This window comes from Anticarsia gemmatalis, chromosome 3 (genome assembly GCF_050436995.1).
Source record: "Anticarsia gemmatalis isolate Benzon Research Colony breed Stoneville strain chromosome 3, ilAntGemm2 primary, whole genome shotgun sequence".
NCBI lineage: Eukaryota > Metazoa > Arthropoda > Insecta > Lepidoptera > Erebidae > Anticarsia > Anticarsia gemmatalis.
The window spans coordinates 2,670,880-2,694,932 of record NC_134747.1 but is presented as its reverse complement, the minus strand read 5'-3'; the positions used below and the strand labels follow the sequence as shown (position 1 = coordinate 2,694,932).

The following is a 24,053-nucleotide window of genomic DNA, read 5'->3' as shown; positions in this document are numbered from 1 at the left end:
TTGATCGGTGACCGCATAGTGGTATTTAAACTGAGCTTCGCCGTGCTTCGGAGGGCATGTAAATAGTCGGACCCTGTTGTTGACAATTGAGATAATAGTCGTTAAGCCACGTAAAAGGCCTTCGGGCGGCTTGAACAACTTTGACACTAGGTTGACCAATAACCATACGATAAGAAGAAGAAGAAGTTCGTGTTAACATAATTTACACGTAACTACGTAATATATTTAAATCAACCTACTACTCAAACAAATTGTGCAAAATGTCGGCGTTCAAAGAATAGACTAGACTTGAACTGATGCTTAAATATACTAAGAATAAAGGTGAATACATATCACACATTTGCGCGTTAATCGCACAAGGGAATTGCAAGGAAAATGTTATTGTTTGTATAGTGTTTTTCGCTAAAATGCTACACAATGGAATTTTATATTTAAAAGGCGCACAAAAAAACGAACGTAGCGCTTTTCTCGGTCTTCAGCTACCAAATTCATATATCAAATTTCATCGTAATCTGTTCAGTCGTATTTACGTGAAGGAGAAACAAACATCCATACATGCTCACAAACATTCGCATTTATTACATTAGTCGTATTATTTAATTTTATCCATAACGGAATACGTTGTTCGTGTAGATGTAATTCAGCCTTTACATGTGGGGTCAAGGCATTGGAATCTGAATTAGCGTCGGTTGCATTCAATTTAGCATCGTTACAATCGGTTTTTGCTGCAGTGCACAGTTAATTTATGAAGTGTATGCTTTGCTCATTGTGAATGTGTTGTATTACTTTAAGTAGCCAGTATTGAGAATATTGGTACGGTTAGGAATTGTTATTTTATTTTATGTAGTCTTTTATAATATCGGTTAGAATAGTTTTCGTCTCCTTTATAATAAACTTACCTTCACAACATTTTTGACTGCTGCTTCACTCCTATTCTGCCGTCGTAAATCTAAACACAGTAACTTCAAAATATGCGTTTTGAGAAAAACGCGGTTGAAGTTTAATGGTTAATTTTTGCTCTCATGAAGATACTAATTATTGTATATTATTTCATGCAACTTTTAATGTTAGTATATAGTTAAATCTTTGATTCTGTATATATATATCTATTATATTATTATTGTATAAATAATAAAATTAGATAATGTGTTTTAAGCTAGGGTAATAATATAATATTTTTTTCTTTTTTAAGTTACAACACGGTAACTCAACGGTTACTGTGTTGTAACCAAGTTTTACCTATTACTGTGTTGTAACTTTGTAAAGATATTAACATTAGGGGAATTACGACACAGTAAGTAAGTACATACTGTGTTATAACTATGTTTCTTAGAAATACGTATAAAATCAGTAATACAGTAAATGAGATACTGTGATTTATTCAAGTATTTGTTGTTTATCTTTGAACAATATTTTATACGCAATCACAGTAACTGAAGAAGCCGTGTTATAATCAAGCAAGAAAAGAAAAATTAAAATCTATTCACGTTAAAAAAACACAGTTAGTAGTGAGATACTGTTATTTAATTTAAAATAACACAGATACTGTATTTTTTATTAAAAAAAATATTTTATTTGTCAAAATACTGTGTTTTTATTTAATGTATTTCGGTAACTATCTATCGTACAAACAAACCGAAAACTTTCTCAAATAGCCCGCGGTCTCCTGATTCCAAAGAACTAAACAAACTATAAACACAGTAACTTAAGTTACTGTGTTTACATTTACGACGGCAGTATTAGTCATAATGTAATGTTATATAGCCTTTAGACTTCCTCAATGTATAGACTATTCAGCACAAAATGTTTTTTTTCAATTCGAACTTGTACCTTCTGAAATTTGCTTTCAAACAAACTCTTTAGCTTTATATTATTAGCATAGATAGCGTCTCAATATGTTTCAAACTATCGCGGCTCTGCACTGAATACTACTACAGACAGGTCTTATGCGCGATTAATTCGATGTTGCAATTACCTGACGTTTAACGAATAAAGTATTTCAAGCCTTTATGTATTAATACTGTATAAAGCTTGCTACAAACATAATCAGTTCAGCATGAATCGGCCTAGTCGAACGGCAAAATCGTATAATATTTGGATGAATGTTCGAGAAGAATGCCGTTCCTGTATGTTAAATCGCCTGAATGTTGAAACCGAAATTTGACATTTGATCCAAAGGAACTACCCGATCGGCACAAGCCGAACAAATGCAGTAAACAAAAACGCCGAAACGTCAAGCAATAATCAAAGTAAATGATTTTGAACACATATACCAGTAACAAAACATTAACAATTCTTTTTTTTAGTACATTGTGGGCAATGCCAGTTATCTTTTTTAAAAATTTAATAACCAGATAAGCGATTGTAAAGGAAGAACATTTTTGAAAATATTCACGAGACATAAAGATGGATTAATTAACAACTGCTGATAATTGATTAATTGCTAATCCCAAGCGAATGATAGTGAGAATAATGATCCGATTACCGATGATCGACGTAGTAATTTAGTTTTTGGTTTATCAGTTCGGAAATTGTCCATTTATACGCCAAAAAATAAAACAGGAGATTCTTGAGAAACAACATTTTGAAAATTAGATTTGGTTAAATTTTCTCCCTTGTGGCAAATATACATGGGTACATAATAATAATATCACGTCTTAGGTAGGCAGAGATCAAAGAACGTCATTTGGTACGATCCTTACATACTTCCTTTGCTTTATTCACATACATATTGTACTGTATCTGTCAATTTAGGTTTTAAACTACCAATGTATCAAATTTTATCAAAATCCGTTTAGTGGTTTTGGCGTAATTGTGTAACAAACGATTATACATCCATCCAAACTTTGTCATTTATAATACATACATAGTTATATAAAATCATGTCTTCTTTCCATAGTCAGAGACCTATTTTATGTCATTTATAAAAATAGAGGTATAGATATAAATAGAAAAGTATACCTATACATTGCTTCCGAGTACGAGGGTAGGTTTTTGAGAAAGCACTCCATCGAATGACGAACAATTTGTTTTGTATACCATGATAGATTACTTTGAGTGTCTACGTGGATCACATATCGAATGAGGCGGAGTGTTTACATTTTTGCATTAGGTATAAATATTTTTTTAGTAAAATGTTGGTAAGATTGGATTTCGAAATTGTTTTTTAGGTGTTATGTGGTAATTATGTATCTTTTACCCTTGTGCTAGGTAGTCATCAGTATAAATCCTTCTTGTCCTTTTGGCTGTTACTTTACTGGCTTTGGACAATTTAATTTGTTGGTTAAACAAATATTTGTAAGATCCACGTCCTAGATGAACTCGTTTTTTTTAAACACCAACATTTGTGTATTTTTAAATACTCTGAAGGTTCCCAAGCCTTCCAATCCTTCCTTTTACAAATTAAAAATAATATTCTGGATACATTGTCAAACTACAGAAAAGCAGATTTAAATTTTAAAACGTTTTCCACGAACCCAAATTATCGACTTTACATGAAAATTCTAGCTTGAACACAGTCTAGAAGATAAACCTAGCTTCTTACGTACTTTCAATCCTATGGGGAGTACTATTCTACCCAAACAGTCTCGTTTCACTAGCAGCAAGATCTCAACGTGAGCTGAGGCATTGATTCCGCGGCTCCCGGCGCCAAGGGATTAGTATTCCCTCCCCGTCCCCTCACGGATGAATCCCTCGATGAATATAAACGGATTGAAATATCGCCGTTTAAATATTTGTGATAATTTGAAAGGGGATTCCGTTAATGGAGCTTTGACCTGGTGTGGAAGCTGTCCTTTTTTAGTATTATTTTTAATGCTGCTTGCTGAAATTGAGGATTATTTATATAAAAATATGTGCTACTCTTATGTAGGAACAGATTATAGACTAATCACTATACCTACTAATATTGTAAATGCTAAATTGTGTGTGTCTGTTTGTTACTCTTTTAGGTAAACACGAATGGACTGATTTTGATAAAATTTTGTATGATATAGATTAACCAATGATATTTTTTTTCATCTAAAAATCTTTTTATGCGGACGTAAGCAGTACTTTCGGTTCGATATAATTATACGTTGTTACTTTCATTACTGTTATTAACATACATATAACGCAACTGATACGATGGGTGCCATCGAGCATAAATTAAAAATTTAATGATAAACTTATAATTTACAAATGTCTTAAAAACTTAAGACTCTTACATAACGATTGATTCATCACATTTTTATTTAATTCATCATAATAATATAAGCATAGCTAAGCTTATAAACGTTTCGGCGCAGCCTGCGATCACGGCAAGTGCAACCTGCGCCGAAACGTTAGGCATTTTAAGGTAAAATGCGTGTTCGCGTTAATTCCCGTATCCTATTATATATTAAACATGCAACGCGAGAGTTTAAAAGTTATCACTCCAATAATTATATGTTGGAGTGGGCTGCCAGTCTCACCGGATATAGTTGAGTACCAGTATTTTACATGGACCGACTGCCTATCAAACCTCCAGAGCCCGGTTACCGGGTAAAACGATACTTTATATAACTACTACTATAGGTGATTATATTATTTATGTTTCTATGTACGTGTATTATGTCAAAAATAAACCTTTCATTAAATATATTAATTATTCATGATACACGGGAGTGATATGTTAGAAAATTATTATAAACAACAATTTACCTAAAACGGGACTAACCGAGCATCAGCGATCCTTGTTAGCATCCAAGATACTATTTTATTTTTCTTACAGCAAGTCTTCACATCATGTCAATATCTTGAAGCCGCTCGAAGGCTTTAACAACGATTATCGTAATTATTAATAACCTATAAGTATACTAGTTTCGCCCCGCGACTTCATCCGCATGGACAAGTTCCCCGGCATAATACACATCCATTTAAACAACTAAACTTTCGGACTTAGCGTTAATAAAAATTCTAAGATTTTAGGAGCAGTAATAGTAAGGATCCACAATTTAAAGAAAAACCGGTAAACGATCTTTGGGTTAAGCAACCATATCATATATGAGTGACTGCACAGTGGTATTTAAACTGAGCGTCCTCGTGCTTCGAAGGGCACGTTATAAGTCAGTCCCGGTTGTATTCAATTAAGACTACAGTCGATAAGCTATGTCAAAGTCCTTTTGAACGACTTTGACACTAGGTTGACTATTAACGATAGGATAAAATAAAAAGTGCTAATTTACGAGAAATGCCGCTCGGGCTTTTCGAGTTACTGACAAAGGAACTATTACAAAAATATTCAATGCGTATATAATTAATTGCAAGATCATGTTAATAGTCGCCGTTATCGAAAGACAGCTACATCCTGTCGGGCGAAAAATGTTTACTTTTTGTTCTACTAAGTGTTGTAGACGAGCAACTTTGATGAGGTTGATGACCTATTATTTTTCTGAACTGAAAAGCCGTTTAATATATGTAGCCAGTTTTAGAATTATGAATGGAATTTATGATTTTTGTCAGTTTTATTAAGACCAAAAGAGCGACGTGTAATGTCCCCTTTATGAATCGTTTAAACTTTGCACACTACAGTCTATTAAGCTTTACTATATGATTAAATTAATATTAGAACATTCCAATCAGACTAAAAATACCTAGACCAACACTTTTATAGTATTACTACACAATGATCCCTACTAATATTATTAATACGAATGTCTATTTGTTGATCTCTTACGCATTAACGGCTAAACTGAAATTAAACATAGTAACCCTATGTTTAACCTAAAAAAAAACCCTATGCCAAATTACGTAATGTTGCCATAGTGTTTAAAGGCAACTAAAAGTGGCTTCAAAGTTGCCCGTCTATCAAAACTCAGTACAAAACTTGTAGCGCGTTCGTTATTGTAATTATTAATTTATTATTCAGTCCGTTTGTCCATACGCCTGTTTAATGTATGCATATTTTTTATTATTTCTGTTTATTAAAAGTAATGGTGTTTATTTTTCCTACACGTTTGTTATTCGATGCAGTAGGTTGTATTTATATACGTGCCTTCACGTTAGTTGAATTTATGAGCCCATAAATGATTAGAAGTCGTTTGAAGTCGACGGAGTTCGGTGTATAATGACAGTTCGCTTGAGGTAGGTCTCCAAGGGTTTATTTTTACTAACTATAATAATATTGGCGTTTTATAAAGAAAATTTATACTTAAGGCCTGTTAATAAGGATAAAATATTACTTCCTTTGAATCGTTAAAAAAACTATTATTTATTAGCAATTGCGTAGTGCAGTCGCTAGTAAATAATAGTTTTTTTTTTTTGTACTGGATATCCCTTCATATATCTTAGTATTTAGTTTGCCTGTATGTATAGTATGATATATGGAAGGATCTTCGTAATATATCGTAACATACAGGCATCCTGAATATTATTATTTAATTGATTTATGTAGTAAAGGGTGTATAAAGTTTCTTTATATTCGCTCTTGCATTAAAATTGGATGTTGGCTACCAACTATTCCCAAATCCCTATCTTTTGATAGAATATTGGCACCGTTCGTAAGTGCATTGATAGACTGGATTTTTATATGCTAAAATAAAATAATACCAAGGTTTTTATAATGCTGGAAGGTTGAATATTTTAGGACGAATGTTTAAACTGCATTAATATTATTTGCTTACAAAATTTGACCTTAATGCGAAATAAATATCTCACAAGACAAACCAATTAATTATTAAAAATTAATCATATCTCGTGCAATTTTTTGCGCATCCAATTATAACGCATTTATTTCAAGAACCTTGAACACAAGAACGTGAAATTATTATTTAAAAACAATTTGCTCCATACGAATTTTAAAAAGTACTGCTCCTAATTTATTATTTTCTAAACACTAGCTGACCCGCGCAACTTCGCTTGCGTGACATTAGAGAGAAAGGGTCCTGATTTTCCCCGTTTTCGTAACATTTTTTGCTGATACTCTGCTCCTATTGGTCGTAGCGTGATGATAAATAGCCTTCCTCGATAAATGGGCTATCTAACACTGAAATAATTTTTCAAGTCGAACCAGTAGTTCCTAACATTAGCGCGTTCACACAAACAATCGAGCAGACAAACTCTTCAGCTTTATAATATTAGTATAGATTTGTATCTAACCGATTTTTGTACATTGATAGACACGGATTTTGCAAACGCTTATTGGAGTACCTATTTATTTCAAATATACAAAATCTGATTTAAATTGCATTTTTATTTACGACCGTCGTCAGCCTACGACTACGTCTGCGTGAACAGAGTTTCCGTATCAAAAAGTATATTATGTTAATCCAGGTAAGAAACTATCTGGGAGATATAATTATCAAATTCTATTCAATTATTTTTGCATGAAGAGGCAACAAATATTGTAACTCTGTGAGAAAAATAAAACATATCAAAATGTTTTCTTCGTATTAATCCAGGCTACAAACTACCTCTGTGCAATTTTTTTATTTAAATCTATTCAATCATTTTTCGCGATACATATAGAATACATGCAGACATATAGAAATATCCTGACAAAGCAACAAATGTGTAGATTTTTGTTGCAAGGTTTCCTAGGTAGTTTTTATAAATCTGCTCAAACCCGCATATAAATGTGGCATTGTATGAAAATCGCAACAGCAGACATTATAAAGCTGATTGGTCTATTGAGCAATTGAGCGTCGGAAACAATAAAGTCGCGTCAGTGTGGCCCGTTTGCGTCACGGTCAATTGGTTGTATTAATAGACTCGTATATTGTACTCTAAGTGGGTAATATTTTGTTTTATTCCGACGTATAATTTCCTAGCCAGATTACAAGTCTTAGTCATATCAAAGGCCATTTTTTCAGTAATCTTCGCTTCTTATTATCGAGCTAGCTGTTGGCTGTGAATGTTTTTCTAAATAAAATGTACCTATTCTTTTTTGTAACTCTAGCATTGAAATTATCTGTGTGCTCTTAATTAAATAAAAATCTATATATTAAGTAACTTTGTCTGAAAAAGTATCAAAAACAAGAATGAGAATATCGTACAGATATTTAAAAGTAGCTTAGTTGAAAGCTACCACTAAATATAATACGTGAAAACAAAAAACCTTTTAATAGGTTCAGTCAGGTCTACAATTCATGCCACAGATAAGTCTATGGAGAGCAAAGATAATTTTATAAAAGGCAACCTAGAAAAAAAAAATGCAGGGTAGAATAAGATTTGCAATCCTTAACAAAGATTAAACCAGACTAACAGTTGTATAAAAATACAGGTAGAAATAAAAATAGAACATAATCCTAGTTTGCATTCAGTAAAACTAGGACAAAACAACTCACAGACTAAGCACAGTAAATGTATAAAGTATCTGAATATATTTTTATACTTTCCACAGCTTTTCACTTTACAGGTGGTATTAAGGACTTGCCCGCACATGCGATTGAGTAACTAGTCTATAAAATCTTAGAGGGCGATGTCAATGCGCAAACGTTCATAATGTTAGGCTGTTAAATAAATTAATTTTATTTATGGTCATCTATTTCCGTATCAACGCGTAGAGCTACATAAAGGAAGAGCATTTTTAGTAAAATATTCGTTTGATATTAATTTTCATGAAATAACCTTAAAATAATTACGATACAAAAAAACGCAAACGCAAGTGTAAACGTAACCTTACAGAACATTTTAAAACCTCTTAAAAAATTTTCATCAACCTTAAATGTTTACAAAATCTAGACTATGTCGTTATTTAGGTAAACGAGGTGCCCGTAACTACCCTTCATGAGACCTGAAATTGCAAAGCGTATCCGTACCTTTTACAACTTATCCTGATTTCAGGCTTTATTTTTAAAATAATTAATATCTTTTCATTCGATTTTACTTAAATCCTTTTGTTAGATCAATACTAATATTATAAATGCGAAAGTATCTCTGTCTGTCTGTCTGTTTGCTACTCAATCACGTTTAAACTACTGAACCAATTTGCATGAAATTTGGTATGGAGATATTTTGATACCCGAGAAAGGACATAGGTTATATATCATCACGCTACGACCAAAAGGAGCAGAGTACCAGTAAAAAATGTTTCAAAAACGGGGAAAGGTTTCACCCGTTCTCTCTTATTGGACGCAAGCGAAGTTGCGCGGGTGAGCTAGTTTAATATAAGATACAAAATACCAAGATTTCTTTTTAAATATCTAAGTGAGATTCAAAGCAGCCTATGACTACCTTAAACCCCATATTTGTATTCGTGTAAATATTGGAATTCTAAGTGTTTGTACAATCAACACAAGACGTACGAACAAACAAACGGATGACATTAATAGACTGCACATTGCACATGTTCAGCCTTGGATACTTGTACTGCAAATATACTCGTAATCTCTAGAAGTAGTGGGAAATTTTAACGATTATAACGAACTAGCTGACCCGCGCAACTTCGCTTGCGCCACATAGAATGGGTCAAAATTTTCCCCGTTTTGTTATATTTTTTACTGGACTGGTACTCTGTTCCTATTGGCCGTAACGTGATGATATATAGCCTATAGCCTTCCTCGATAAATGGGCTATCTAACACTGAAATATTTTTTCGAATCGGACCAGTAGTTCCTGAGATTAGCGCGTTCAAACAAACAAACAAACAAACAAACAAACTCTTCAGCTTTATAATATTAGTATTAGTATAGATTTAATATTTTTTTTTAAAACAAATGCTACTTGAGCCTCTTTTTGATCCAATTTCATCAGAATGTATTCAGCAATTTAGCCGAAAAAGCGCAACAGACATAGAGAGTAAGAACTTGTCTCTAAAAATATTCCTAAAAGGTTACGCCATTTATCAACTACAGCAGATTTTATATTTTGAGTACAAAACCTAAGTAACACATCTATGACTGATGAAGTGGATTGGAAATTACAACTAATTTATAAAACATTTTTACAAGGAATGCAATTTTCCGAGCCCACACAAGTCGCACCCGCTCTAGCTCCTAGCATGGAAACACCTATTGCATTCGGAAATAACAGGAGGCGCCCGTAGCCAGTTGCGCTCACCGGTCGGTAAACGATCTGTGGGTTAAGCAAACCTTGGCGCGGTCATTCCGTAGATGGGTGACCGCATAGTGGTATTTGAACAGGGCTTCGTGCTTCGGAGGGCACGTAAAAAGTCGGTCCCGGTTGTTGTCAATAAGATAACAGTCGTTAAGCCACGTCAAAGGCCTTCGGGCGGCTTGAACAACTTTGACACTAGGTTGACCACTTACCATACGATAAGAAGAAGAATAATAGGATAAAGTTTTAGCTCAGTCTGGTATAAACTACTTCGTATAAGGCTAAATAATGAGCTAGATTAGAAGCTGACCATAACACACTTAGCGAGGCATTGAAGTCATCAATACAAACCACTCTTCATTCATTAAAGCGTTTTATTAATTTTAATAAATATTAATCATGTACAAACTGCAGTTTCAATACCACATTATAGTTCGTTAGATGTTTTAAAGGTATTTCGAAAATATAATCAATATTTGCAATTATATAAATATTTTATGTACTGTAAACGATTAAATATTAAGTTAATTGCTTGATAGTAAATATGATAGTTTAATTTTTATATATTGCACAAGCCTATCTTTACATATAGTAATTGAAAATATATTAAAAACAGAATACAGTAGTAATAGGCTTTTAACATAAAATACATCTATACTAATATTATAAAGCTGAAGAGTTTGTTTGTTTGTTTGTTTGAACGCGCTAATCTCAGGAACTACTGGTCCGATTTGAAAAATTCTTTCAGTGTTAGATAGCCCATTTATCGAGGAAGGCTATAGGCTATATAACATCACGCAACGGTCATTAGGAGCGGAGTAGCAAAGAAAAATGTTACAAAAACGGGGAAAATTTTGACCTATTCTTTTAGGTGACGCAAGCGAAGTTGCGCGGGTCAGCTAGTTTACCATAAAAGTTCGATATTTTTCATTGGATATACATACCGATAAACAAATAATTACTAATCTTTTGATGACACACAAAGCGCTATTGGTTAAATCAAACAAATAAATATATAAAAAAATAAATTGCAACAAAAATACTAGTGAATTCTGTAAATTTATTCAATACAGAGTAACGAAACAGATGAATTTTGAATAAATTATTCCAAAACAGAAGTGAAATTTTGGAATGAATAAAAATGTAATTATTCTTAAAATAAGGCGCGGTACACGTTCGCGTATTTATCTTTAGTAAATTATAAATTTAAATGTCTTTGTTCGTTGCATTATGAAAATGAGTTGCGTTTGTTATTCGGTGTTTTTTGTCTACATCTGGCGCATGCATCGGTTAAGAATGATTTAGATATGCGATTTTTGTTGCGATTTAATTATGAAAAGACTCTTGTTTTGCGTAAAGACCTTTTTCTTAAAACTTTCATTTTGTTGGTCATTTTTGTTTTCGTTTTCTGTATATAAAAATACAACTTTTAAATACATAAAATTAATTAATTTGACTTACTCGATAATCTACTAAAATAACATCTTTTTCGATCGTTAACTTAATTTTTAATTATTTTTTTATCACCCTTTGTACGTGCCTCTAAATTTTAACACAGTCATTTAAAACAACACAAATTACTGCAGAAGGAAAACAAAATATACGTCTTACCCTTGGTGAAGTGACGTAAAGTCGCAGCGACTAGTCTTACAGTCTGTAAACTCTCTTACGGTACAAATACTTAATATCCTTTGGCGATATGCATCAAGTCTGATGTATTTATGTATTCGTTTGCTTTTCAAGGCTATTTCTTTTGTGTCCACATCTTTACTTTGTGTTTGTGATAATATGCATTGTGTACGATGCTTAGATCGAGAGATTATGATTTACGAGTGGGTAAAACTAACTTTGATCTTATGCATAGTGATATACTTTCTATGCGATATTTTCTATTTAGGGTAGTTGATTTTGTTTTCTTATATGGTGGTATATATTGTCAAAGTTGTTAAAGTGGGCATTTTTTTTATTTATATCAATTGGTAACTTAATTTAAATGTGCCGTCCAAAGCACAGAAACGCTCAGCTCGATCAATCAAGGGTCTATCGATCTCCAGGATATTCACCCCAAAGATTGCATAAGAAAAGTCTACAGTCTTTAATCTCATTAACCAATTTTTGACACCGATTTCAAACTCCGCATCCCATAAATTCAAATAAAAAAATCCTTTATTTCGAAAACTTCGTGTATATTATTTGAAATGGTCCTAGGTTTTTTTGACCATATTAGAGCATATGTCGTAGCTGAATATCGGTTTGGAGAACAGCATCATCATCAATGCACCACCAGCATACAAGAACTGTACATTAAACTCATTATTGTTAACATTAAGTAGTCCACAACTTGACGCATGGAATACAAAATGACGTTTCACAAGGTTATCGATATATCGATAATTAAAACTGGTTAGTGCATTTATTTGGGTGTAAGTCGAGGTCAGGCCAACATGAACTTGTTGAAAACTGGTCCTTGTATGCTGTTTAATGGTGATGCATGAAAGAAACCACTAATTACTCAGTTTATGGTTACTTGTGGTGATGTCTCATATGAGAGCAACTCTTTAGGACAAGAATGGGTTTTTACAGATATGGGTTAAGGGAGTGCTCTACAAGTATAACAATTTTTTTTTTACATATAGACGAACCTAGAAAGTTAACCCATATGATATATACCCATATCCTACCTATAATGATATAAAAAAACAACAAGCAAGATGTGTTTGTCTGTGTCGGTTTGTGTTATCTCACGCTTTGTTCTCTTTCTGAGGTACATTTAGCGGTAGTTTATCTATTCAATAGCGTTTAAACTAGTGCAAAAAAACAGTTTGAACAGATAAACTACCGCTAAATGTGTCTCAGTAACCGGACATAAGGCGTTGAATCGATTATTATGAAATTTTGCAATATGATTGAAAAGGTTGATAATTGTGTATGTCTGTTAATTGTATGACACACGATTACTGTAACCTTTCTTTCCATAGGCCGCGTCAACTATTGCTTAACTCATTTATTGTCCAAATTGTAAGCGTGAACTTACAGTAAAAAAAAGACTTACGTTTATAAATATGGACTTAAATATCTTTGATTCGACCGCCATAAAATATTAATAGCTTTATCAATTTATTGCTTCAACTTACATAAATATAAAAAACTCAGTTATGGTTAGTATTCAAAGTTTTATTGCACGAATCTGATATTAAATTACTTTGAAATAAAAGAAAATGAAGGTTTATTCCTCTAACGAGTATGAACTGTTGATAATAGTGCCATTGACTTGAGGATAATGGTGTCTGTATGGTTTGTTTTGAAATCGTATTTTGATATTTGATAAATCAAGGTTACATATTGGTCAATGCTCTTAATTGCATTACTACAAGTTTCATGAGCCTAGTATGAAATTATTTTATACATAAGGCCCGTTTCTTCACACACGATAACTTCCCTCACACAAAAAATGACGTTTTGGCAGCTGCATTCATGATAAATGTCCTCGTATAAACTTATACTTCAATAAAAACTACATTTCTAAATGGACTCTAGGAAAGTTCCATCTGTTGTTAGTCAATATAAATGACAAACACTCTACGCGAATACATCGGGACAAAAAATTGGCGAACTTTTTTCTCAAACCAATTTAACAAACGTAACTTTTTATACATATATGGAGTGTAACAAACCCAAGACAAATAACAGGAAGCGATTCTAAATAGCTTCGAATGTAACAAATGAGTGCCACTTTTTTTGCTCGGCAGTGTTTTAAGTGATATTGTGTGTTGAACAAAGTTGAAAGACTGACAAAAACTAGATCTGGAATAAATATCTTTAAAAATGTTAGTGTTAAATAATTACTAAGACTTTTAACGTTTTATTAACAAATCATTTGACAACATTACTTATATTTATACTTACCTTATGCTACGACTCCATTCGCGTGGTTTTACTTTGGCTAAAATATTAAGCCCTTGGTTGATTATAGGTAACTATGTATATCCATTTAAATCATGCGGATTGGCTAGACTTCGTCCAGGTATTAGTATAATTTTATTCTGTTTATTCCATTCCCATGGGACTTTTGATCCCATTGATCCCATCGATCCCATACAAAGTTAATCCCGACAGATACAAACATAAAAAGAAAATATATTTTTGGTTAAGATATTCAAAAGCTATGCGTGTGTATTCGTTTCAGTAATACAATTTTATTTATATAGATTTCATGCGAATTATTTCAGTGGTGAAGCCTTTAAAGCGTAACAAACATACGCACAGACTTACGCCTTTATAATATTAGCATTGATACGTCATATGTTGGGAAAAAATAAATTTATGTGCTTGTCAGGATAATAAGATTATTTCCGAATCGACAAATTTATACCCATCGGCTTATGGTATAATATTTTATGAATAAATCAAAACGTATGGTAACTTTTACACCATTGATTGTATAAAAAAATATATTTCTGGATTTATGTCAGGCATGAACTTTTTTTGTAATTATTGAACAGAATGTTTTTCTTTTTCACAAAGTACTCTGACCTGTCATTAATAATTTACCGTACAAAAATGTATTTGTATAATTTTTATTTACTTTTCAATATTTTTCTTAAGAAACATGCCAGATATAGTTAATTTCATTCCAAATCACATTACATTATTTTAAGCACGGAAACTTTTAATATTTCACAGCCTTAATACTTTATTCCAATCGAACACTTTATGCGAAAATCTAGGGTTGTCAAAAACAAAAAGAAATTATACACCGAGTATCATATTTATTATTATTTTCAGTAAAAATAATATAATTATAAGAAAGATAATATAATAAATTTCGAAGTTATGTGATACATGACTGTTAGCAATAGACTTAACAATTTGAAATATATAATTACTCTGTAGTAAATTCCATCCACATCTAAAATCTACAATATGTTATTAAAAAATGACCTATTTTATAAACAAGCCCTTCTTGAACAAATCTTCTCGTTCTCAAATCACTCATTGGCCTGAACAATTAGTCTATTGACCTCTATGTACAGACATATTATACGCTTTGTCAATGGGTCCATTACCACAATTAAACTGGACCCGCATTTCAATTCACGATACACGTCACGGTTAGTTGACTTATTGATTACTTTTGTTCTGTATTATAACGTAATGTAGACCAGCGTTTTTCTAATATAGTCAAAACCATTAAACAGAAAGTATTAGTTTCAAAAAGAGGCGCCCATAGCCAGTTGTGCTCACCGGTCGGTGAACGATCTGCGGGTTAAGCTAACCTTGGCGCGGTCATTCCATAGATGGGTGACTGCATAATGGTATTTGAACTGCGTCTCCGTGCTTCGGAGGGCACGTAAAAACTCGGTCCCGGTGGTTGTCAATTAAGATAACAGTCGTGAAGCCACGTTGAAGGCCTTCGGCTGGCTTGAACAACTTTGACACTAGGTTGACTACTAACCACACGATAAGAAGAAGAAGAAGTTTAGAAAAGGCAGGTACTCGTATTGTCAAGTTCTAAATATTATTTCTAAATTTGACCAATTTTCTTAAGTTCTAATATGTAGGAATTCTATAACTTTGTACGTATCCTTTAGGGCTTCATTTCTCATTTGAAGTTCGGATCAAAACCCAAATGGAGAATTTGCTAAAAATTTACCAGACATATAATTTTGCTTGAAACTATATGGTTTTAAAAAGCAATAGGAATATTTAGTATGTAGTGAATATCCGAAACATTTAGTCACTCTATCGACGAAATGAACATACATTGATTTATTCAATATTTTTCCTCATTGAAATATTATTTGTTATCCTTTCCTTATCAAATGCCAATATTTGTGCACTTATGTAATAAAAGTAAAAAAATATTTACGACAACAGTTTTATTAGGGCTCGATATTTTGTTTTAAGGTCGAGAAGATTTATTTTATTTCATTTAAATTGACTTACACCCAACATTGAGAAACATTTGGAAATTATCACAGTAGAATATTTAAAAACAATAAAGATATTCATATTTAATTTTATGCCTGTATTAGCAATAATGATTAGGTACTTATTCTCACTATGAAGGAAAACATGGTAATGAAATCTTGTGTGTCTGAAAATTCTCTAAAACTATTTTTTAATAACCTGATTCGTTTTTGGTGGTGATCTCAAGACCCAACCTCCCTTAATTTCGGGAAAAGACCCAGGATAGTGGGGCAATTATAGTGGATTTAAATTATTGTATATCAAAATTAAATTTATGTCTTCATCGTGACAACCTTGAGTTTCAATAGTTTTTAGCACCATATCATCGAACAATGGTCGAACAAAAAATAAAGAGCCACGCTATTAATGTACTCGCTAATAATAACAAGAATAGTCTAGTTTTTGCACTTATCCTTACGTAGTCTAGACTAAATAGTCTTAGGCTGCCTAGGTTATAAGACCTATTAAAGAGTAGCTTGAGTGCTGTTTAGTGATTATTATTATCTAATTCAAAATGTTTGCGTTTCGTAACTTAGTTTTGCGCGACGTTTCGGCGCAGCTAACACTATTGTCACCTGCGCTGAAATGTCGAAATAGTAATTTTTTTCTACGATTTTTAGTTAGTCAACTTAAACTCAGTGTAATCGGTGCCGAAATGTCTCAAATAGAGTGAAATTGCTTAGTGCTTTTGATTCTATATTTGTTGTACGATTTATAACAGGATAACTATATCGAATTCGATTGACTTCAGGAAAAACGTTGATGGCGTGTTAATTAGGTAATTATGTTAATTTAAATAAGCATTGAACTAGTTAGTTATTTTGTGATATACGGGCTACTATCACTGGTAAAGTCATTTAGAAACTAGCAAATTTTTATACTTTGCTGGCATTGGAGTATCTAAGGATAGAGTTTTGTCCGTTTCTCCGTGAATTTCTTGCCGTTTCTTCTCACGAGCAACAACTTTTCCGAAAAGGTGGTAGATTTAAAATACTATGACGATTTCAAATACTTGTTAAATGTTCCTAGAATTAAAATTAGGATTTTTGATTCTGGGAAGAGAACTGTGCGGCAAGGGGCTGCTCCTCCCATGTGACTCATGCCTCTACTAGTAGGCATGGGCCGCATGGGCTATACATGTACATGTATGGACAAAATGACAGAAACATTTTATGCCTTTGTCCATATCTTAATCAAACTTAGTTTCATATGAAACATTTACCGCTTTTTCGCATTTGTGCCTCTATTATGTAGCTATCTCTCCCGGATATATTCCAAAGCATTATCACCAGTTCTAATTTGTCACAGATAATTTATACTAATTATATAACAATACCATATACATTTTTTACTAACACTCGGTACAGAATCAAATTAAACTAAAGAATGAACATACATGACAGTCGCAAAAAACTTCGCATGTAATATTTGAAAACGATACGCAATTTTAGATCTTATTGCTTTGTAATAGAAGGTAATATGAAATGGAGTTCGTGTAATAATAGTGTATGGACATTTGAAATTAATAAAAAGTAATGTGTTATAAAAACATGCTATTGGTTACGTTCAATGGAGGAGAAGCAAAAAGGTTAATTACTTAATTCAATTAATGCCCTATTTATTAGCTAATATGGACTGATAAGGAAAAAATGTGATGTGATCCAGTTGCGCAGTTGCCTATGTGGTATATTATGAATCTATTCTAATATTATAAAGCTGAAGAGTTTGTTTGTTTGTTTGTTTGAACGCGCTAATCTCAGGAACTACTGGTCCGATGTGAAAAAATATTTCAGTGTTAGATAGCCCATTTATCGAGGAAGGCTATATATCATCACGCTACGACCAATAGGAGCAGAGTACCAGTGAAAAACGTTACAAAAACGGGGAAAATTATGATTCTCTTATGTGACGCAAGCGAAGTTGCGCGGGTCAGCTAGTTTACTATATTATGGTCAACCAAGACCTGGTATCAACGGTACCGCAAACACCATTACCAAACTTATCAATATCAGCTTAACCTCTCTTAGTATAAGTTTCAAATTAATTAACAGTTTACAAGTTTCAGGTCAATTTTCAATGTCAATATTTGCTGCCGTTTCACCTCCTTCACCCTTAAAGACAAAGGTTAAAATTAAACCTGTATTATATACCTACAGACAGCACTTTTGATTTAAAATATATTTTTAAGGTACTACCCCTAAATAAGCTTAAGCTTGAAAGCTTGGCGAGTAAAATTATCTGTTACCACATATGTAAAAATACTTTTATTTCAATAAAAAAAAAATAAAAAAATGTAATATCAAACCAACCTGGAGCTATCATATATCGTTGAAAACTATTTAAAAGCCACAATGCTGAACATTGTTTTATCCCTTAGATTAAAGTGATTAACACGTTATATCAAAGCAGCAATGTATTGAATAGTCACTACTTTTTTGACGAACATGAGATACGTGATACGTACGTTAAAGTAACCGTAAAAATTTGGCTATTAGGTTTTCTTCACTTTTTATTTTAATTTCTTTTAGTTATTGGGTTTTATTTTCTTTTAAAGCTTTTCTCACTAAATCTTCCTTTTAAATCAGTGGATTTCAGTAGATGTAAATTTGACAATAATAAGTGTCAAAATTAGTCTTAAGCGTATAAAGTATTAAAAATTTACTCATTTAAGTCTTTCTCATTTACCTTATTCCATATGTGCTTATTATATTATTATTAACTTTTAAATAATTTCCACTGTAGAGTCATTAAACGTGATAATTATAACTGCTTTGGATGCTAACCGTATAGGTGTTAAGTGTGCCCTAAATAGTTTTATGCAGTGAAATCAGGCCGATGTAATGTAACTCGATATAGGGCATACAACCTTATAAGTGCTTCATTGATTAGCGTTTGATACTACCGACGAAAATGACACGGTAATAGTATGAATTAATTTACGATGTTTAGTGTGTTGCTACTTTTCGAATTAATACGTTTTTTGCACTTAGAATGTGAAAATGACAAGACCCACGCAACTTCGCTTGCGTCACATAAGAGAATTTTTCAATTAGCACCAGTAGTTCCTGAGATTAGCGCGTACAAACAAACCAACAAACTCTTCAACTTTATAATATTAGTATAGATATATGTAAGTGCGGTGAAAGTAAGAAGTCTCTATTTCTTGCATTTAGGTAAAAACTATTAGAGATTTAAGTTTAAAGGGTTACAGAATGTCTAATAAAAGTTACTTTTTTTGTTTTCAGGTAAAGTTATTGTACCAAATTTTATAGTAAGTACAAAAGTAACTGGTAGTTAATAATATATTAATCAAAACATGTTCTGTATGTTTATAAAAAATAATAAAAACAATCTTCTAAAATACGTTACTATTTATTTACTTTAAATATTTATTTGACTACACGTTCTCAATGTACTACAACTTTAGGTAGGGTGATACAACCAGTCATCGTCCAACAGGCCAGAGTTCAATCGTCGATGACGTCATACTACTACAACTCATTATCAAACTATTACAAACGTAATAAATGATTCGACCTTGATTTTGATATGTGATAATTGCTAATAAATACACGATCTATGTTTAGGCTTGACTTGTAGTAGGTACAGTAAAGCTTATGTGTGCATCATTACAATGATTTTTGTGTTCAATTGGTAATAGTAACTGAGGCAGCGTAAAAATCTCTAGGCAAAGGAATTCTTTATAGAATGAAATAAGGTTATCGACCACCTTTGTGCTAAATTTGACCAAGATCTTGTGGGAATTCTTTGTGTGAAGGAGTAATAAGTATCTTTTCTATTTATAATATTAGTAGAAGTCGATATGACATATTGTGCGTGCCGCTAGTCCTTTTTATTTTAGTTAAATAATATGTTACAACACGTAAATAACATTTTTCAAGTTTAAACCATTTAGGTAACGTACGGACACCCATATATTAAGAAAATTGCTCCATCCTTATTGAAAAAAATGTAAACAAAATATAACCCAGGACACTTTATTTGCCGTCCCAATTTTATGTGATGGTAAAATTGGCAAGAAGGTCCCCTTTCGAACCAATAAAAAATGTCTATTTATTTTTCGCCCTTCCTGTAACTGGAAAACATGCCCTTCATAAAGATGGTAACACACTAAATTCCCTTAGGGTGTGAACTTTTAGGGTTAAATTTAAATAAGATATTACAGAATTTTATTATGTTTTTTTCATGAATACATTATACCGTCCGTAATAAATATGCTTGTTTATTTTGGAAACTATAGCAATTATTTCTCATTGGACCTTTTTTTTATTTATTTTTGGGTAAATACATTGTTTGTTTACTCCATCAGGTACACAAAACATCTTGATAATAAGCTAAACTACAAAAAGTGGGAAATTTTATACCTCAAATTGGACAAAGTAATTACTGTAAGCATCAATTTTTGTTAGAACTATGTATGCAAAAACTAAACTAGCCATGAGTAGAGAGACATTTATTCTTAACGAAATGCCCAACCCCCGGTTTCTGCATCACATTTAGCGGTAGTTTATCTATTCAAACTGTTTTTTTCACTTGAGTTTAACCGATTCATGGCCAATGACTCAACAGTTGAGTCATTAAAAAACCTTTAGGAAGGCCGATGGCTCAATTGTTGAGTCAAACCAAAATTGTATAAAAACGGATATTAAAAAAAAAAAAACACTTAAACTACCATTTTTCAGATCTCATTAAACATTTCCGTGAATATCAGACATGGCCCTTCAATTTAGAGAATATTTTTATTAGTCAGGTGTCATAAACCTTTTGTATAACTGCCGCAAAACATCTTGTACACTTTTTTGTAAAATCGATTGACTACAGCTTGGAAAACCTTGATTTTCTTTATCTTCAATTTGTTGATCATGGAAATCAGTAAACATTGCCTGGCTACATTCAGTAAAATCGTCGTAGTCCTGATTATCTACAAATAATATTACAATAATAAATAATGATTGAATACTACTAAAATGTTTACTACCTCTGCAATATTTCATTAAAACCAACAAATACTACCTTGAAACGCCATATTAACTTTTATTATCCACAAATTCGAATAGGAGAACACAGTAACACGTTTCTGGTTGTCAGACTGGCTCGAATGATGGCGAAAAGCATTAAATCATTACAAGGAGCCAATGACTCATCAGTTGAGTCATCCTTCAGGGAGGCCGATGGCTCAAATGGTGAGCCACCGACCAATGAATGGGGCCTGGCTGAATTGTTCACGAAAATGAAGGTGGCAATGAATCGGTTAAACGCTATTGAATAGATAAACTACCGCTAAATGTACCACAGACACCGGTGGCTAGCTTGGAAATAAGACCGGTACAATATACCTACTAGATTAAAAAAATGTGTCGAATATTTATTTTGGTACTTAAATCAGACTTTATAGTACTTTCAACAATTATTTTGATATGAGTAAGTGAGACAACACAACAACTAACTTTAGGAAATCTCACCACAAAGAAAGACTTTATGCACTTCAATTATGTGTATCGCATATAAGCTTACACAGTAATAGCAAATACTTAAGCGAATAATACATTGCATCATGAACTAGCATAAACCTAAGTAAAAACAAAGATGAGATCATACTAAGACGTGGTTATATTCATAAGAACTTTAATTGGCTTATTTGCGTAAAATTCTGTATAAGTAATTAAGAAGGCAGATGTTCTTAGTAATAGAATTCTTGCCTATGAATTATTTTTAGTCGTGATGGCTCCCGTTTTGTATCTTTCTGTGTTTTCTAAGGCTTTAGGAAGGCAATGCAAAGCTGTAAACGCAAAAAACATAGGCCAATTATTATAACGTACACATGACATAATAAAATCACGATTGTTGTACATGTGGAAGTATACAGAGATGTAAGAAACACTTTAAAGTTTAGCTGATATCAATGACTAGCTGACCCGCGCAACTTCGCTTGCGTCACATAAAATTTTTCCCCGTTTTTGTATCATTTTTCACTGGTACTCTGCTCCTATTGGTCGTAGCGTGATGATATATAGCCTATAACCTTCCTCGATAAATGGACTATCTAACACTGAAAGAATTTTTCAAATCGGACCAGTAGTTCCTGAGATTAGCGCGTTCAAACAAACAAACAAACAAACTCTTCAGCTTTATAATATTAGTATAGATAGTTCTATGTAATAAGAGACGAGCCTATACATACGTTACTAAACTCCGGCTAGTATAGAAAAAATATTCGAATATAAAATACAACAAACCAGCGCTTTATTGAGAGAATTCTTATACTTAAACTAGCGGACCCGACAGAATTGTCCTGTTTAATGAATTAAAAATTAATTAAAAAAACATTGTCCAGCGGACAAAATTATGAATCTAAACCATTCTCAGATCCCCTTGAACACACACAATAAATTTCATCAAAATCGGTCCAGTCGTTTAAGAGAAGTTCAGTGACATACTTACAGAAGAATTATATATATAAAGATACCTAAACTTGGCACTAAATCGTATATGGTTTTGTGTTTTTTATGGGTAATATGGTATGGTATAGTATAGTCTAGTTAGTAATTTGTAGAGTGCAAGCAAGGCCACGCATGTTTCAATTAGGTCTGTATAATACCTAAGCTTTTTATTATTCATCTATGTAAACAAGTTCGTGCTACTGATGATTTCACAGCAACTATCACGTCATTACTTAGGAATAATCGTTTTTATTATAATTATACTAACACTGACCATTTATAATAATAAATAAGAAGGGATACACAAGAAAATCTATATTGAAAATGTTTGTATGCATGTACATACATATTAACATTTTAATATTTTGTAATATACATTATATTTCCAATAATATGTTTAAGATAAATATCAATTTATGACTAGATATTTTAGTTTTCACATCTAAGGCTTCAGCCTCTAAAAAATAGTAGAATGATGTGTTATTAAAATATTTGATTCGAGCTTTAGATTATCTTCATGCTAATGTCATAAGTGGTTTAGCGTGATAGCGTGACAGACATTTGCATTTATAATATTAGTATGGGTTTGGAAATATAGAATACAGAAAGGCAATAGCAGTCAACTTTACGGGAGGAAACGCAAGAGAAACTGCAAGGCTCAGCTAGTTATTATAAAGACGGAGATGAATAAGAAAATGCAGTATAATCGTGCGGTTGTCGTGATTATACATAATTTATAGCCATTTTATATTATTTATTCGTGATGTACTTAGAGTAATGGTGACGCGTCATGGGAACATTTATAGATAAATAAAATGCTTACAAGTACGTCATCGCTCCGTAGTTATGTGAAAATAGAAATAAATATATCCTGTTACTATTCTACCATGGGCAAGGTTCCCTCATGGAATGAGAAAGTAAGCCTTGAGTCCACCACGCTGGCCAGGAGCGGATTGGGAAATTGTATACCTCCAAAAAATCTGTGACTCTCTTATCAAAATTTGTCGAGCATAAAAAACCGAAACTCTCATCTGAAATTAAGTTGCTTTAGTCTTCTCTTTCTTTTACGTACTCGTTAATATTACATATTCTCATGACAATTTATAAAAATATAGAGCGTTAATACACTTATTACATATCCAGACCTATTTTACCAAAAAAAAAACTTTTTAAACAAGCCTATAATTTTTAAAATAACTCAATCATTTTGCTAACAACCCTATTATTACGACACTTTTAAAGTAGGGTGATCAGCCCAATTGACGTCCCACGCATTTATTTCTAAATGCTGGCATTCAGATACTCGACTACTTAAGTAGTTAAGTACTCATATTATTATGTGTATGTAAATGCATATCTTAAGTAGCAGTGATCAAAGTACGCTGCTACCGCTGCGAACAGATGTGTAGATAAATCTCAGAAATTATTGTTTAGGAACTTTGGGGCAATTGTGTATCACAGTTGTTGACTATTTGGAAGTCACTTTGCTATACATTGCTCTTTTTATAAAATTATTCTGAATAATACGTTGCAACAAAACAGCAGTGGACTGCGCAGTGGGTATGGCAAGTTGGTCTATAACGTGCAGTGTAAGCCGCCTTACACACT

At 32.5% G+C, this 24,053-nt stretch overlaps 1 protein-coding gene across 9 annotated transcripts in view; it reads left to right on the top strand.

Moving 5' to 3' along the window:
- LOC142987211 (pseudouridylate synthase RPUSD2-like) overlaps positions 1 to 24,053 on the top strand; it is a 458,610-nt gene that overhangs the window by 338,983 nt on the left and 95,574 nt on the right. For 3 of the 9 annotated variants that reach the window (XM_076135825.1, XM_076135829.1, XM_076135823.1), the window contains one exon: positions 19,230 to 19,255. The exons of the other annotated variants lie outside the window; for them this stretch is intronic. The gene's annotated coding sequence lies outside the window, so the exon portion shown is untranslated. The remainder of the gene's footprint in view (positions 1 to 19,229; positions 19,256 to 24,053) is intronic. 9 annotated transcript variants of the gene reach the window in all.